General features: G+C 40.7%; 4 non-coding genes and 1 pseudogene across 4 annotated transcripts; all 5 read right to left on the reverse strand.

The window, feature by feature from the left end:
• The window catches only part of LOC134325914 (zinc finger protein 208-like), a 202,452-nt pseudogene that overhangs the window by 174,108 nt on the left and 9,246 nt on the right, over positions 1 to 19,098 (reverse strand).
• On the reverse strand, positions 16,712 to 16,787 carry trnaa-ugc (transfer RNA alanine (anticodon UGC)). Its single transcript has one exon. It is a non-coding gene; the product is annotated as a tRNA-Ala (tRNA).
• Positions 18,128 to 18,199, reverse strand: trnaa-ugc (transfer RNA alanine (anticodon UGC)). The gene has a single exon. It is a non-coding gene; the product is annotated as a tRNA-Ala (tRNA).
• Positions 18,296 to 18,367, reverse strand: trnaa-cgc (transfer RNA alanine (anticodon CGC)). The gene has a single exon. It is a non-coding gene; the product is annotated as a tRNA-Ala (tRNA).
• On the reverse strand, positions 18,636 to 18,707 carry trnat-cgu (transfer RNA threonine (anticodon CGU)). The gene has a single exon. It is a non-coding gene; the product is annotated as a tRNA-Thr (tRNA).

Consider the following 19,098-nt stretch of genomic DNA (forward strand, 5'->3'; position numbering starts at 1 on the left):
CGCCAGTGCTAAGGGTGAGTGTGGGTGAGATGTGTTTTCCTACCCGTACAGCTTGTGTTCTGTCCGTCAAAAAGTTAGAGATCCAGTGACACAAGGATGGATGAAGTCCCAGGTTCTCCAACTTGACGGTTAGTGTAGAGGGGATAATCGTGTTAAATGCTGAGCTGTAGTCAACAACCAGCATTTTAACATAATTACCCCTCCCAGCGTCCAGGTGTGTTAATGTGGTGTGAAGGAGGTAGGTGATGGCATCATCTGTGGAACGGTTGTGGCGGTATGCGAACTGTAAAGGGTCCATAGAGTCCGGAAGTGATGAAGTGATGAAGTCTCTGATGATCCTCTCGAAGCACTTCATCACGACTGATGTCAGGGCCACTGGGCGAAAGTCATTGAGGCAGGCTGGCTGGTTCTTCTTCGGGACTGGAACGATGACGGACTGTTTGAAGCACGCTGGTACGATGCACTGGGTCAGGGACAGGTTGAAGATCACCGTGAACACCGGTGCTAGCTGGTCCGCGCAGGCTTTGATGACTCGGCCGGCGATCCCGTCCGGTCCTGCTGCTCTCCTGGTGTTCACTCTCCTGAAAGCTCTCCGTACATCACTCTCCCTGATGATGAGTGGTCTCTGCGTCCCGACGAGCTCCGTCTGCATGCTGGTCACACCGGTAGCGCTGATAGCATCGTTAGCGCTGTCAGCGTTGCCGGCTGCAGCCTCGAAGCGAGCGTAGAAAGTGTTCAGCTCGGTTGCCAGAGACGCGTCCGCACTCACCAGTCTGGAGGGTGGGCTTCTGTAGTCCGTGATGGTCCGTAGTCCCCGCCACAGGGTTCTAGAGTCACTCTGCTGGAACTGTGTCTCTATCTTCTCCCCGTAGCGCCGCTTCGCCTCCTTCACCGCTCGCCGTACTCCGTAAGACGCAGCTTTATATTCCTCCATGTTACCGCTGATGAGCCCCGCGTTGTAGGCGGCGGTGCGAGAGTTCAGAGCATCGCGGACGGTTTTATCCACCCACGGCTTCTGGTTGGGAAAAGTTTTCACTACGGTTTTCTCCACCGTATCGTCCACCAGTTTCCCAACAAATCCCACAACCGCTTCCGTAAACACGCTGACGTCATCAGCGGAGCTCTCTCGGAACATATCCCAGTCTGCGTCATCCAGAGCGTCCTGCAAGGCAGCCACCGATTGGTCCGTCCAGCGCGTGACCTCCCTCTGAACCGGAACCTCTTGTTTCAGCCTTTGTTTATATTTAGGCATGAGAAAGATGGCGGCGTGGTCTGATTTTCCAAACGGTGGATGAGATTGTGCCTTATAACTGTCTTTAAACGGAGTGTAACAATGATCCAGTGTCCGTTTCCCTCTGGTGGGGCAGGTGATGTGCTGGTAAAAGTTCGGCACTGCACGTTTGAGGTTAGCGCTGTTAAAATCACCAACCACAATAAGCGCAGCGTCCCGGTGATGAGTCTGAAACTGTGTGAGTTTGTCATGAAGTTCACACAGTGCAGTGTCCGTGTTCGCCCGAGGTGGAATATAAACGGTGCTGACAATAACCGAAGTAAATTCCCGAGGAAGGTAGAAAGGACGAAACTTGAGTGCCAGAAGTTCCAGGTTAGGTGTGCAGGAGCGTGCAAGAGTAACGACATTGGTATTATCACACCAGCTGCTGTTTACCATCATGCACACACCACCTCCTCTTGTCTTTCCCGACTCCATTGTTCTGTCCATGCGGTATACCGAGAAGCACTCGGCCGGCTGGATGGCGTGGTCCGGTACCGCTGGGTTCAGCCATGTCTCGGTGAAGCAGAGAAGGTTGCAGTCCCGAGTGTCTCTCTGGAACTTGATCCTGGCCCGGAGGTCATCGAGCTTGTTGTCCAGAGACTGGACGTTGGCTAACAGGATACTAGGCAGGGGAGCTCGGTGTGCCCTAGCCCTCAGCTTGTTCCTGACGCCGGCTCGTTTTCCTCGCGGCCGAAACTTCGGTTCCCGTCCTTTGTTGTCCCTCAGAATCTCCTTCGGCCACGATGAGTCCGGAGTTAAAAACGACGAAAGGTGAGTGGATTGTAGATTAATAGAAATAAGAGTACTTCTATCATAGCTGATACAAGCCGTGGTGAAAAGAAAAAGAGGTTAAAACCGCTAAAAAACTGCAAAATAAGTAGAAATAGGTAAAACGTAGTCGGAGCAGTCGTGACGGCAGCCGACCTCACCGGCGCCATCTTGGAGTACACAACAATTATATACACAACCATAATGATGATTAAGGTCTGATTGAGTGCACTTTATAATTTCCATCTAATTATTTCTAGAACACTTTTACGTACATTGTTTATCATATTCACTGATTCTACCTTGAACAAACCGTATATTTGGAATTATGTATTCACACGTTTTCATGTGAAATGTTTCAATAAACAGTCTTGAAAAATAGGCTACTTAGTTTAGGTCTATTCATTTAAATTGTTGTAGACAAATATTTAAATCTATTCAATAACATAAATATGTGTTTGATAACATGTTTGTTAGAACTTTTCTTTTTCACCAATCTACAAGATAAATGAATGATGAGTAAAACTATATTTATTTACAGATTTTACAGAAACTTGGGTGTGTTCGAAAAGCTAGTGTGCTGTCTACATAGGCAGCATTTTACGTCATCCTGTGCGCGCTCCCGAGAAGGAGGCTGTTCGAAATCCTAGATGCCTTAAAATCCACACTTCTGAGGCCATCTTATTATTTCAATATTATTTTGGCTCAAGAACGAGTGAGCATCGGACGCTGCCTTAGTGATCAAGACAATCCCAGCATTCATGGCTGACAGGGCGGAGAAACTAATGGAGTTATTTTCAAACGTAAATAAAATATTACTGATTTTTAACTTGTATAAACTTGTACCGAGTGTTTTTATTTGCAAGTTCGGGCTTGTCAGGAAATTTAACCGTTATCGGTACATGAAGGGAGATGTTATTGACGGTAGCGTGCTGTGCTACCTCAGTTTATTGGTTTTAATGGCGAGATGCTAAATGCTAAACGCGAAATGCTAAACCCGACTTTTAAGTCACTGACTTATTAGAATCCTCTCTACTAAGTCAGCTGCCTATGTAGACAGTAAGACAGCAAGGCAGCTCCCTAGGTTTTCGAACACACCCTTAGTTTGACACTTTATGGTCATCTACTGTATATTCACCACTATGGATTTGGAAAACAAACGCTGGGTTTAACCTGCTCAATGATCAAGAATGTTTAGTTCGATTTCACGCAAAAGCAGAGCGATTTCTACTGCATTCACTTCATCAGACACGAAGAACGCAAACACCGCGAGATCCGCTGTAGCTCACGTGGGTTGCAGGTGGCGACTGTCCGACTTGACGGCTTTCTTTTAACCTCCTCCCCCAACTGCAACCGGCAGCTCTCGCTGACCACCAAGGCGAGGTGCAGTTCATCTCGAACAAGCCTAATAAGTTTATCAGGTGAAACCGGATATGACGCACCGGAGATTGCGCAATACATCGTGAAGGCGCATTGTGCTTCAATGGCATCTCAGGTAATGTGAAGCTTTACAAAATCTTTTTCCATATGTCTAATTGCATTCTAGTCATGATGTTTATCTTATTATATTGTTTAATATAGCTCTTTAGTTGAATAATATTCAAGTTTTATTGTTGTGCATGCTTTATTTGTTTAAAATAGCTAACGCTAATTCGCGCGTGCTAATGCTAACGCTAACGGCGGACCTGCTTATAGTGATTTATTTATTAACATCTTTCCAGGGTTTCTGTGAATCATATTAAAGTCTTGAGGCAGATTTTAATAGATTGCCGTTGGCTGACTGTATATTAAGTCCGGCTGCGCTATGTGTGATAACGTTGCACTGCCGTGGTGCTAGCTGGTGCTAAGCTAGTCAAGTTCAACAGCCAGTATTCTCAACTTGTGGCAGTAAGATTCTTTCCCGAAAGGTAAAAATGGCTTAAATTACTTCATACGGAAGTATATTAGAAGAAGGTAGGAAATAAAAAGATGTGTAATATTTGCGGTGCCAGTGCATTAAAAAACATGGACACAACCTAGCTACCTAAGATGTGAGCAGGCAGCTCGAGCCTGAGAGGAACGGCTTTTCATTTGGCGCTCACGTTCTGCACAAACTAAAAACAAAGTGATTCTGTAATCTTAGTATCATTACAAACCTGAGTTTTGTGACTTATCCTGGAAAGCACACACATGTGAACAGTATTGGATAATCAATTAATTTGTAATGTTAAAGTCTTTACTATAGAAATAATATTTTAGTTATTTACAACAAAATAATTGATGTCTTGTATCTTCTGTTTACAGATGGTTGGAAATGTGTAGTTGCAGTTGGACTGACCTTTTACTGGTAATTTTTTTTCTACATTTTATTCTAAATTGAAGAATATTGAGCTACTTTTGACTGAACACTGAGTTAAGTTTAGATTAAGTGAAGAAGAAAAAAATGTGGAAATTCTTATTATTTATTATTGTTTGGTTCTTTTACTTACTTTTTTGTAATGTATTTTATGTCTATTTTCTTATTTAAGCTGGTAATTTCTTTATAAATATTTGTCTTGCTGATTTTGATTTCCTTTAGTTTTCTTTAGTAATTTTTTATTTATATATAATTTTAATAGTATCCAATTTCATCTATAATTTAGGATTCCCCCAATCACGCAATAGGATAGGAGGGTGCTAGGAGGGTGAAGGTAAGCACAAGTTTCCTCTGAGTTGTTACATCAACCACCCCATCTTTTCGGGCCAATGTACGTCTGAGTTAAAATAAAGGTTGAAGTGAGATGTCAGATATGTTAAGTCCTAAATGGAAATTTGTGTACTGTTAAGTTTAAGAAAGTGATTTTCCCCCTCTGTTCCATTGTAGGATGGTGATATGGCTGCAACTGAACTGGTGATTGAGGAGACTGTTCTGAGGATCTATGTGACTAGAGTTGACGGAGCTGAAGCCATGGACCTATGGACGTAAATATGTAGCAAAAGTTTTGCACCTGTGAAAACGAAATCTGTAAAATTTGTACCTGTAAAAAAAAAATCTGTAACTGTGAAAAAGATTTGTAGCTGTAAAAAATTAATTTGTAACTGTAAAAAAAAATCTGTAAAATTATCATCTGTAAAAATAAAATCTGTAACTGTAAAAAAGATTTGTACCTGTAAAAAATAAATCTGTAACTGTAAAAAAGATTTGTACCTGTAAAAAATAAATTTGTAACTGTAAAAAAGATTTGTACCTGTAAAAAATAAATTTGTACTTTTATTTTCGATATGAGAATAAAAACATTGCAGCACAGTTTCAAATCTGCCCGCCACGAGTTTTGCAACAAATATCTCAGTCAGCGTGTTGCAAAACTGATCTGTACCTGTAGCTGCAGGGGCGGGGCTTAGGGGCACAGGGGGCGGGACTACTGGGGAGATAGACGTAATTACCGACCAATCAAAATAGCTTGTTTTTAGAGCAGCATGAAGCGTAAACAAAGTTTCAGTGTAGTTGGATCAGAACATCATAACTCACGTTATAACTTCCTTATTAGTGTTGCTGTGGGTATTATGGTGGATGTTGCCTGCGTGTTGTCTGCTAGTTAATGTGTTAATGCGTTTAACCCTGCTAGTTTTATAGTGGACATATTGGACACTCGGCCTGACATTCGAGTTTCTTTCATCTCGTTCTCGGCTAATAAACATTCAAAAGCGAAAAAACCTGCACGAACTGACTCTGCAGTAAACAAAGCACAAACTACAATCTAATATGTTTTTAACTTAGCCTTGGGTATGTACCTAAATTGTTTAAAAGCGCTGTTATTAAAAGTCTTTCTGTTTATTTTTATTTAACGCTATTTCGTGACTGTGAGCTTTATCTGCCTCTCAAAAGTGTATAAAACCCGGTAATAGTTCTGTATTACATGTACCATTCACCACAACTGTATTAAGTCCTACAGTACAGGTACAGTCAAATACATATCGTGTAAAAGAAATCTAAACGTACATTTTAATGTAATAAGCAATGTAAATTGCAATGAAAAATGTCTATATTTCATTCTTAATTTTTATACTCATGCTGTAGGACTTTGTATGATTTATCACTGCTGTAAGACTATTATGTAAAATAGTGAGTAGTGCAAGTGACATGGTAACGACTACAACCTTTTTTGTATAAAAATTTACGTTTCTATGTTATATTTCTACGTTTATATTTTATTCTTTATTACTATACCCACACTGTAGAGCTTTTATTCTGTAATTTAGGGGTAGTAGGTGTTAATTCATATTACAGAAAAACACTTTTACTGTTAAATTATTCAGTATTGAATGCATAGTACAACAATGAACAATGAATCTAGATAAAGTTACATTAGAAATAACACAAGAGCTTCAGAAATGCAGGGTTACAGAAACACAGAAGTTTTGGTATAAAACTCCACTCAACACTGTCGACTCACATACCCGACTTAACATGAAATGAACCGTGTTCCTAGGTAGACCCTGGGTAGCAAACGCAGCGAGGTAAACCACTTCTCAACCTGCTTTGTTCTTTTCCCTTAACAATCCATTCAGCATTGTTCACCTGTAATCACAGAAAGATCATCTTTAACAGTTCTATGCAATTCAATACAGTATCCTCAAAATAAATCTAATCTTTCTGAAAAATACAATGTTTTGTAAGGATCCTGTGGCGACTGTTAAACGATGTCACAGTTTACAGCGTCGCAGGAGATTAGCTACTATGCTAGCGCTGTCGTGTCGTAAATTTCACCTAACCTGACTAACGTAGCTTTTAAACATGAAACTCACAGTCATTTGTACAATGGAACATTTACTTGTTTTACTTTGGAAAAAAGTTGCCCACAAGTAATGCTAACGCTCCTATAGTGCACAACAGACCCGATAACCGTGACTAGTGTTAATTTATTGTCCTAACTGTCGTAGACTCTTTACCTTTATTTTTTGCTGGTTCCCAGTTTTGGTGTAAACAATCCTCTTCAAGGGTCAGCACCCCTGCTGCTCTACTGCGGCTCCATCCATCAGAGCCGAACTGTTTCTGTGTGCGCACCTCTCCTAAACTCCTTCCCGCAAAACCTGAGATAATGTGGTGGTTCCGAAGCTGAACCGTTAGGCAAACAATGTCAGTTTAAAACTCTCACAACTGAAAATTAGGTTGAATCTTGTCAATAAAATCGTTTGGCGCCAAAGGTAATTACAGTAATTTACCTCAATGTCAAAAATACAGTAAATCTCTGTATTCAGTATTTGGCATCAGGCAAAATTGTCATGATGCAGTGGAAAATACTGTTATGTACTGTAAAAACTATTTGCAGTATTTTACTGTGTGGTATGTGGTTAATAACTGTAGAAATTACAGAAATGTCCAACAGTGTAAGTATTATGCAGACAAATCTTAACCTACTTCGAATTTTTGTATTTTGTATATTTTTTAAATAAAGAATAACAATTTAAAAGTACAGTTAACTTATGTTTTAGAGAAAGAAAATGCTTTTATTTTGACAGTTTATTAATGTATTTAAATAATAAAAAAAAGACAATTTAACAGATTTTTTTTGCAATACCTCTGACAGTTAATTTAAAATTGGGCTTTTGCTAAGTAAAATTACATGGTTTTTTTTGTTTTATATGCAAATTTTTTGTGATAACAGTAGTAATTATCTGTACTTAAACTTTTCTTTATTATTTATAAAGATAATTATTCATTTTTTTTAGAGGTGTATGACACTGTTCTAACAATTAATTATGTTGAAAGTAGAAGATTTCATGAAATTATAGGACAATTTCCTGTAAAATTACAGTGATAGATGTTAATTATGGTAAATATAATTACCGTTTTTTTACAGTTTATCTCCGTTTTAAATTTTACAGTTTTGTTCCCGTTTTTTTACAGGCATTTTCTGGCGCCCCTGCTGCCAGAAAAATATCGTTTTTTTACGCTTTTTTTTTTTACAGCGTGGTTTTGTTTGTTTTGTACTTCTGCGCATAAACATCTTATTCATCCAGAATTAAAACCGCTTTCTGTCTGCATGAAGCGCGTTTGTGTTTGGTTGTTTTTGTACTTCAGCACTTAAACATCTTTGTTTCGTGGGGAGTTATAACCGTTTTCTGTCCGTAGGAACCGCGTTCTGTTTATTTATTTTGTACACCAGCGCATTTTCCTTTAGAATTACAGCAGTTTTGTCAGAAATGAAGCGCATTTGTGTTTGTTTGGTTGTTAATTTTTGTATTTCAGCTTATCAACGCCTGTTTCGTCCAGAATTAAAGCCGTTTTTCTGTGACTACCAGCAGAAGCACTGGTGAATCCAACTTAAACAGCAACTTCAACTCATCCTCTAAAGCTAAGTACATTTCTCTGTTATTATAATGGCCCCAGCAGGAGCTTTATATCCCTGTGCCGAGTGCAACATGTTCAGTTATTCCTTCTCCGTGTTTAGTGATAACTTTATATGTGATAAGTGTAGATTAGTTGTTAGTCTGACGGAGAAGATCTCAGTGTTAGAAGGGCGCATTCGGGCATTAGAACAGACTACTACTAGTGAGGGCTTAGATTCAGCTGTAGCAGTCCCAAATGCCAGCAATTCAGTTATAGAACCCCAGACTCCGGCATTAGAGCACTCACAGCGGGGCGACTGGGTGACGTCTCGGTGACATAGTCGTAGGGCAAAGCACCGACCATCTCAGTTGCACGTGTCCAACAGGTTTTCCCCACTCAGTGACCTACCCGCTGAGAAGCCTGTTAATGTAAGTGCTCTGGTTATAGGAGACTCTCAGCTCCGACACGTGCGTATTGCAACCCCCATAGAGACACCAGCAACCATAGTCACTTGTATTCCGGGGGCTAGGGCGCCTGACATCTGAGCAAATCTGAAAGTGCTGGCTAATGCTAATCGTAGATTTTTGAAGATTGTTATCCACGTCGGCACTAATGATGTTCGTTTACAGCAGTCTGAGGTTACTAAGAGTAATGTTAAAGAGGTGTGTGAGTTAGCTAGGTCGATGTCTTAGGCAGTAGTGTGTCAAGTCAACTTTATTTATATAGTGCTTTTTTACAATAGACATTGTCTCAAAGCAACTTTACAAAATCCAGGACCAACAGATACAAAAACCCCTTTTGAGCAAGCCAAGGGTGACTGTGGCAAGGAAAAACTCCCTGAAAATTACAGGAAGAAACCTTGAGAGGAACCAGACTCAGCAGGGCCCATCCTTCTTGGGTGGTCTGGAGGATACTTTAAATAAATACAAGATTTACACAAAGCATACAAACACAGAATTAAATGATCTAAAAGTTATAACTGGCAATAAATAAAGAAATAAATAATAATAGAGTTGTTATTCGCTCTAGTCTTCAAAAAAAAGTCTGTAGTGAGTTCTTGTCATTCTTGGTGCAATTACTCCAGACCCGTCACATCCGGCAGGAGCAGCATCGTTGTCACGGCAGTCTCGACTTTAATCCTTAACCTCGGCGGGTAAACAGGTTTCCATCAGAATGCCTTTGGAGTAAAACAACAAAGAATGTAGTTAATAATGTACAATGCTATTTGAGTAAAACAGTTTTACAGAGAGTTTTAGACTCCGGCAGCCCTAAATATTACAGCATAACTAAAAGGGAGAGCGAGCAGGTAACAAGGTCATGAAGGCTTTCACAGGACATCAGCGCCCACCTCCCCTACCCAAACCTGAGTGATCGGACAAGAGAGGCAGAACGACAGCAACCCAACATCCCTGATCACCACAAGTTTCTATGACCATGAACCTGCATCTTGTGAGCGAAGTGGACGCGCTGGGAATTTAACTGGCAGCCAGTGTAGAGATGATAGAACAGGAGTAATATGATCAAATTTTTTAGTTCTAGTTAGCACTCGAGCTGCTGCATTTTGAACTAACTCTAGTTTGTTTATGGATCTACCAGAGCATCCAGTTAGAAGAGCATTACAATAATCTAACCGAGAAGTTATAAACGCATGGATCAGTTTTTCGGCGTCATTAACAGATAGTATATTTCTTATTTTAGAGATATTACGCAAATGATAGAAAGCAACTCTAGTAATATTATTAATTTGTGTATCAAAGGAGAGATCTGAATCTAGTGTGACACCCAAGTTTTTTACATCTGGGCTGGGAGTAACAGAGAACGTGTTTAAGTTTAGCACCAGGTTAGACAACTTGTCTTGCAGCTTTAGAGCCAACAAGTAAAGCCTCAGTTTTATCTGAATTAAGTAAAAGAAAATTACACAACATCCAGTTTTTTATGTTGTTTACACAATTTTCTATCTTACTGATTGTGTCAGTATCATTTGGTTTGGCTGATATATACAGCTGTGTGTCATCTGCATAGCAGTGAAATTTTATGTCATGTTTATGAATAATTTCACCTAGTGGAAGCATATAGAGTGTGGTCCCAGTACCGACCCCTGTGGAACACCACACTTTACTTTTGTAGTTTCCGAGCATTTATTATTTACATAAACAAATTGCGAGCGGTCAGTCAGATATGATTGAAACCAAGAGAGTGCGAGTCCTTTAACACCTACTGTATTTTCTAGCCTCTCTAGTAAAATGTTATGATCAACCGTATCAAACGCTGCACTAAGATGTAATAGAACAAGAAAAGAGACACATCCATTATCAGAAAACATTAACAACTCGTTAACTACTCTAATTAATGCGGTTTCGGTACTATGGTTGGGTCTAAATCCTGATTGAAATTTTTCAATTTGTTTATGTAAATAATAAATGCTCGGAAACTACAAAAGTAGAGTGTGGTGTTCCACAGGGGTCAGTACTTGGACCGCTATTATTTACACTCTATATGCTTCCACTAGGTGAAATTATTCATAAACATGGCATACAATTTCACTGCTATGCAGATGACACACAGCTGTATATATCAGCCAAACCAAATGATACTGACACAATCAGTAAGATAGAAGATTGTGTAAACGACATAAAAAACTGGATGTCGTGTAATTTTCTTTTACTTAATTCAGATAAAACTGAGGTTTTACTTGTTGGCTCTAAAGCTGCAAGAGACAAGTTGTCTAACCTGGTGCTAAACCTAAACACTTTCTCTGTTACTCCCAGCCCAGATGTAAAAAACTTGGGTGTCACGAGAGATTCAGATCTTTCCTTTGATACACACGTTAATAATATTACTACAGTTGCTTTCTATCATTTGCGTAATATTTCTGATCATATTACTCCTGTTCTATCATCTCTACACTGGCTGCCAGTTAAATTCCGCATTGATTACAAAATACTTTTACTAACCTATAAAGCGCTACATGGTCTGGCTCCACAGTATCTGAGTGAGCTTATTAATCACTACAACCCAGCGTGTCCACTTCGCTCACAAGATGCAGGGTTACTTATAGTTCCTAAAATTAAAAAGACCACAGCTGGTGCAAGAGCATTTTCTTACAAAGCTCCACAACTTTGGAATAATCTTCTTGCCTCTGTTCGGGATTCGGACACAGTCTCAATGTTTAAGTCTAGACTGAAAACATATTTATTTTCTCAGGCTTTTGATTAGTATAGACAAAGGCGCAGAGCTTGGGGGCTCTTGGTCATAGAAACTTGTGGTAATCAGGGATGTTGGGTTGCTGTCGTTCTGCCTCTCCTGTCCAATCACTCTGGTTTGGGTAGGAGAGGTGGGCGCTGATGTCCTGTGAAAGCCTTCATGACCTTGTTACCTGCTTGCTCTCCCTTTTAGTTATGCTGTAATATTTAGGGCTGCCGGAGTCTAAAACTCTCTGTAAAACTGTTTTACTCAACTAGCAGTGTACATTATTAACTACATTCTTTGTTGTTTTACTCCAAAGGCATTCTGATGGAAACCTTTTTACCCGCCGAGGTTAAGGATTAAAAGTCGAGACTGCCGTGACAACGATGCTGCTCCTGACGGATGTGACGGGTCTGGAGTAATTGCACCAAGAATGACAAGAAATCACTACAGACTTTATTGAAGACTAGAGCGAATAATAACTCTATTATTTATTTATTTATTTATCTATTTATTACCAGTTATAACTTTTAGATCATTTAATTCTGTGTTTGTATGCTTTGTGTAAATCGTGTATTTATTTAAAGTATCCTCCAGGCCACCCAAGAAGGATGGGCCCTGCTGAGTCTGGTTCCTCCCAAAGTCTCTTACTGTGATTTTCAGGAAGTTTTTCCTTGCCACAGTCGCCCTCGGCTTGCTCAACAGGGGTTTTGTATCTGGTTGGTCCTGGATTATGTAAAGTTGCTTTGAGACAATGTCTATTGTAAAAAGCGCTATATAAATAAAGTTGACTTGACTAAAATAAAACACAGGGCGCATTCACAAAAATAAAGCTTAACGTGGATTTATGTACTAAAAGAACGACACAGGAACTCTGAGTTTATCCAAATTATTACTGGGCATAAGTGCTCTCCACCACTCAAATTCTTAGTCGTTGTTTAAGTACAATACGTCATGCTAAATTTTGTTCCCGTTAATCGTTGTTTCTACAACCTGTGTCGCTTTTATCACGTCATATCAATGAGTAGAGCTGCGTCCAAAATCGCATACTTCCATACTCAATAGTACGCGAAATGAGGACGCGAGAGCGGTTAGTATGTCCGAATACATAGTATACACAAAGAGGTATGCGAGAAGTACCCGGATGACCTACTTATTGGGCAGCCATGTTTGAGAATGCAAGCGATGCACACTTGCGGTCTGCTAATGTATCGCATAATGCAACTGGAGCTGCGTAGGCATTCGAAGCGGAATAAGAAACAAGAAAGATAGCGGTCCTCTGTTTACAAGTGTAAGTAAGATAAATAAAATAATTTTTTTTAAAGACAAATAACAAAAAGACGATAAATATCCAAAATATTGGCGAGTGGGGTTTGTAATGAGTCTGTATCTATGGTGATATTACGTCATCACATCATCACTTGACGTTGGTAAGATGGCGGATGTAGTACGTAGCGGTGTTGTGTGCATGCTGCATACTTCTGTACTGAAAGTATGTACCTTTTTACCGGCCGAGTAGTGCATACTTCCTCCAATCTAGTACATACTCTGTAAGTATGCGATTTCGGACGCAGCTTAGGTCTCATTCACTATTTTGCTGCTTCTCATGAATGCGTACTTACAGTGTTGCTGCCACCAATTGGTAAAAAGGGGAATTTACATCTTGAATTAGTATCAATTATAATTTTTTCTGTCTGACTGTGCTGGCGACAGTGGCGGTTCTGGACCATGTGAGGTGGGGGGTTAGTTAGGGGGCCAGAGACTATGTTAGAGGGGCCAATTACTTTCTGCCCAAATGTGCATTGTGGGCATTAAGAGGAAACAGTCGATATTCAATAGAATTTAACAATTTATTTATGCAGTTTTCAGTCTAAAAACCCCTTAAAACGGTCCGACTGGAAAATGTGGGTTATTTGGTGTGCAGCTTTGTCGCCATGTGTTCGCAAGAGTAAGGTGACTCACTCATTAGGGGGGCCACAAGTAATGCAATTTAAGACAGAAGATGCGGGCCATATAAAATCCGACCTCAGGCCGTGATTGGCCCGCGGGCCGGACTTTGGACATGCCTGCTCTAGCCGATGTGAGGCTGCTCAAGGTCTGCTGGTTGCAGACAATCTCTCCTTTCCTTCTACTGATACATTTACCCCAATGGAGCATCCACTTTTGACACACTTTTTGGATATTACCTACCTATAAGCACACCCTACACACGATGCAAGATGATTTGACCTTTTGGGCCAAACATAACTGTTCTCCTGGTTCTGATGGAATTAATCGTGATCCTGACTAGGGTATTGCATTACCTCCCTCTGTTATGCCATTCCTCGTGCAACACTTTCATGGAGTGTCTCACGTGTCAAAGAGGGGTGTAGTAGGGCTAATTGAACAGCAGTTTTGCATTGAAAAAGTGAGTTCATCTACATCTTTGCTTCTAAGTTAATGTCTAACTTGTGCCAGAGTAAAAAATACAACTACATGTGGTAAACATGATTCTTTACCTTTACCAGAGCAGCCTTTTACACACTTGCAAATTGACTTTACACACATGCCATCTTGTGGACAGTTTAAGTATTTACAGTTTAAGTCATTGTGGATAGAATTTCCAAATGGGTTGAAGCCTTTCCCACTGCTACAGAAAAGGCTGAGACTGTGGTGAAAATATTGACACAGGAAATCTTTCCTAGATATGGACTTCCTATATGTATTGACAGTGACCAGGGTACTCCGTTTACTTCTAGGGTTACTCAGAAGTTATGTAAATACCTGCAGGTCAATTGGCATTTTCACATTCCTTATTATCCTCAATCATCTGGAATGGTAGAAAGAATGAACCGGACTATTAAAGAAAGATTAACTAAGGCCATGTTAGAGACAGGTAAGAATTGGGTTGATTTGTTACCTGCTGTGTTAGCTGAAATCAGAATGACTCCAAGTTCAACCACTAAACTCTCTCCATTCGAGGTCATCTTTGGCAAACCATTTCCTTGTCTGTTGGTAAAGGGAACTAACAAACTTTTTTCTGCAGATGACTTGGATATGCTGACTTGTGATTATGCTGCAGCGTTGGTTAAAAAATTGTCTAATATACATACTAAAGTTTCTGTCTCTCTGCCTATTCCATCAGATAACCCAACACACCCATATCAACATGGTGATTTAGTTTTAGTGAAGTCTCTAAATCCTAGGAAGGTTGGAGAAGCTGCTTATGGGCCGCCTACTACCGTGCTTGCTGTGACGCGGACAGGGTTTTTGACAGGATTCACAGCCTCAGTGAATACTCACGTTAATACCTCATGCCTTGTTTGTCACGCTCTTTCCCAAGATTGGGAAGCTGTTCCTTTAAACTCTTCCTTTCTAAGACAATATCAGTCACAGTCCCACACTTGTTTGGTACCTCCAGAGGTCTTGTTTCTGCTAAACCTAAATAATGCTTTATTTAATACTGACTTTTTATTTTTAGTAATATTCTAAGTGATTTCACTAATCCATCCACCCCTGATACTTTTACTGGGCTTTTTCATGTAAGACTAGTTCAAGGATCAGTGTGCCTGTGTGCTCAACCTGGCATAGTTACTATAAATGGCACAAAATATAGACGTCGCCTTATAGGCCACACTACTTTATGTGCAGTGAATGTTACAATCTTAGGTCCTTAGGTGGGCCTGGGTAACTAATGCTTCAGGCAAGATAACTGGAGCTCCTATTGTAGAGGTTCCCCCAGCCTTTAGAATCTCCACTGCCATGTGGGTTTGTGGAACTAATGCCCACTTACGGCTCCCCACAATGACTCACAAAGGTATTGTCTGGCATTTATGGCATGGATGGTGCACCCCTGCTGTGGTGATGCCAGGGGCCTCTGTATACCGTGCTATTAAAATTATACCCCACATACCCCATAAAGTTAAATGTTCAACAGAAAGCATGCCTTCAGGTTTCAATGGATACCGCCTCACTGACCCTTGGACAACTCCAGGTGAAAGGATAGGCCTATCAATCATTGCAAATATAGGTATCACCTGGACAGTGCGCAAAATTAATGCTGTGGCATGACAGGTCCTCACTCTTGCTAACCAGACAGAGCAGGCCCTTACCCTAATTAATGAAGCAATGAGCTCCCTTAGGCAAGCTATTCTACAAAATAGATTGGCCCTAGATTTACTCCTTGCAGAGAAAGGAGGTGTATGTAAAGTCCTGAATTCCTCATGTTGTTTTTAAGTGCCTGATTATCATCAAAATGTTTTCGATATTATTCAACATATGAAGGACTCTATTTCTGTTCCAGTCCTTGCTGATGACTCTTGGTATAAATGGTTCACTAATCTATTTGGAGGCTCGGGTCCTTGGATTTTTTTCCTCCTTCATACCCATTCTGCTAATCATACTGTGTATTCTCCTATTTGGACCATACCTTCTACACTGCATCCAAAACTCTGTTATGAATCTCATTCCCAGGCCAAGAAACAATTTCATTATTTAGATCAGGCCTTTTGGGCCTGAAAAATGGGAACTGATAGATAGAATAAAAAAGTGTTCATAAACTTTTGGCATTTGTCCTTCTCTTTTGACCTCTGTGTTGCAACAGAGTTACACATCCCAGCAATAGTTAACCATAGCACCTATTTATATAGGTTTTTTGTGTGTTCTCTAATCCCAGCTCCCTAACCATTAACTTAGCTTTGGGCTATCTCACCATTAAAATTCAACTAAGTTTAGGCATAGGCTCACATTTCTCATGCAGACACAGACTATATAAGCCTGCTTCATATACCTAATAAATTGGAAGACTTATTATAAGTGTGTGTGTGTTTAAGTCTCTCCCAGTGTACACTTAAGAATTCAAAGGCTTGTTTTCTCATATTCAGTAAACGACACTGGAGTAGAAGATCTGAGCAGCAAGATTTTCTTCAAAAGAACTTGATGTTCTAACAGGGTCTGAAACAACTACCCGGATATTTAAATGGCTTAATCTAAGCTACAATCCCTGTGTAGCAGTAAGATGCTGCTGTGGAATTACAGCTTTGATGTGTTAGGTAAGTTCTCTTGTGCTGTCCTATAGCCGTTGATCTTTCAGTCAGGTGAAGTTTACAAAAGAAAAAACTTGTGATTGGGTCTTTAACGGACAAGTGTATGTTTTAAGGAGCATTTTGTAGAGAATAAGAACAGAAGGCAAGACATGGTCCCTAATTAAATGCTACTGAACATGGATGCTGGGGCTTGAACCCAGGACCTCATACATGCAAAGCATGCGCTCTACCACTGAGCTACATCCCCGACTTGTGCTTCCCAGGATAAACCTCCAGCGGGTACGAGAGTCTTTGCAAAAAGAGAAGCAGAAGCTCTACTTTTACAGCATTTAGCAGACGCTTTTATCCAAAGCGACTTACACAATGAGCAACTGAGGGTTAAGGGCCTTGCTCAGGCACCCAACAGTGGCAACTTGGTGGTTAGGTACTGGGCTTGAACCGGGAACCTTCTGTTTACTAGTCCAGTACCTTAACCACTGAGCTATCACTGGCCCTAGCCCTAACCTCTAGCCTCTGTCAAGTGAGGGATTGCAGATTTAACAGCACACTTGCATAGTCTTCTGTGGTAGCGATTAAGAACTGGCTCTCTGAACCGGTTGGCTCCAAAAGACATTAAACACTCGGTTAACAAGCTCCATCATGTCATGCAAGCCAATAGAAAGTCCCATCCAAAACTCATCTAACTCCTGTACCTTTGCTCAGTCAGCTGGGTGAAGTTTAAAACAAGCTTGTGATTGAGTCTGACTAAGTACCTGGATATTTCAAGGGATTGTGACACTCTGGAGCTCATGCATGCAAAGCATGCGCTCTACCACTGAGCTACATTCCCCCAGAACTGGCGACAATGCAGGTACAGGACTCTTTGCAAAAACAAAAAGAGACCCATGACCAGGTATCTCTAGCCTCTAGCAGGCAGGGGATTGCAAATTTAAAGGCACACTTGCAGAGTAATCTGTGGTAGCTGTTAAGAATTGGCTCTGCAAGCCAGTTGGCTCCAAAACACATTAAACACTCAGTTAACAAGCTGCACCGTGTCAATAAAGCAAATGGAAAAGCTGGCCAAAAATAACCAAACCTCTGGCCCTTTTGCCCAATTAGTTAGGTAAAGATTAAAACTGATTTGTGAATGGGTCTGGAACAACTACCCGGATATTTGAATGGTTTAATCTAAGCTACAATCCTTGTGTAGCAGTAAGATGCTGCTGTGGAATTACAGCTTTGATGTGTTAGGTAAGTTCTCTTGTGCTGTCCTATAGCCGTTGATCTTTCAGTCAGGTGAAGTTTACAAAAGAAAAAACTTGTGATTTAATCTTTATCTTTAAGTGTATGTTTCAAGGAGCATTTTGTCTGTGACATTAAAAACAAAGCACGAATAAGACACACTCTGGGAATGAGCCGTGAGCTTTGGTTTCCGAGAGCGACGCCTTAGCCCATGGCAGTGGTAGCACAGCAAAGAAAGGTCACACACTGAAAAATTTCCCTGTGCACGAGTAAGCACTGGAATGTGTGCTTGAAAGTGCTAATTCTTAAAGCTATCGGGTGTGGAAGCAAACTTGAAGTTTGTTTCAAGTGAGTGAAACAACAAGCTGGAGATGCAGGGGATTGAACCCTGGACCTCATACATGCAAAGTATGCACTGTACCACTGAGCTACATCCCCTTTTCTGATATGGTAGGATTGCTGTGGCTCTATAGCTCTATTGTAGAGAATAAGACCGGCAGGCAAAACATGGTCCCTAATCAAAAAGCTTTTGAATGGAGATGCTGGGGTTTGAACCCAGAACCTCATACATGCGAAGCACACGCGCTACCACTGAGCTACATCCCCGAAAACAAGCTTGTGATTGATTCTGACTAAGTACCTGGATATTTCAAGGGATTGTGACACTCTGGAGCTCATACAGGCACGGCATGCAGTACCTCTAAGCTGCCATCCCTATGTAGAGGAAATGTGCTGGTGTGGAAGCACAGCATTAATGTGGTAAATAAGACCTGCAAGGGAAATTAGGAAAAGAGTTGTGATTCTTAAATTAGCCTAGAGGGAATGTGAACTAGAGCATATTGGTCATGTTTTAAAATGAGAGCATGCATGTTAAAGGCACGAACGGGGATTGAACCCGTGATCTTCGGTTTACGAGACCGACGCCTTACCACTTGGCCATCGCGCCACTCCAGATAACTGGCAAAAAGTTGAAAAAACGTTCTTGTGCAAAAGTAACAACTGGAAGCTGAGCACATTCTTAAAGTTCAAGAGTAACAAGCAGAACGCCAGCTTGATAGTGATTGTTCTTAAAGTCATCGGCTTTAGAAACACACTTGACCATAGTTTTTAACCTGCTTTCACCCTTGTCTGTTTTAATCTTTACCTAACTAATTGGGCAAAAGGGCCAGGGGTTTGGTAACTTTTGGCCAGCCTTCTCTGGCCTTCTCTAACTAGCAGGTACTCTTGACCTCACTTGTTTGTTAGTTTAAGTCCAAAAGTGGGTGTGGACCATACGGGGATCGAACCCGCGACCTTGGCGTTATTAGCACCACGCTCTAACCAACTGAGCTAACCGG

This window comes from Trichomycterus rosablanca, chromosome 14, assembly GCF_030014385.1.
Source record: "Trichomycterus rosablanca isolate fTriRos1 chromosome 14, fTriRos1.hap1, whole genome shotgun sequence".
Lineage (NCBI taxonomy): Eukaryota > Metazoa > Chordata > Actinopteri > Siluriformes > Trichomycteridae > Trichomycterus > Trichomycterus rosablanca.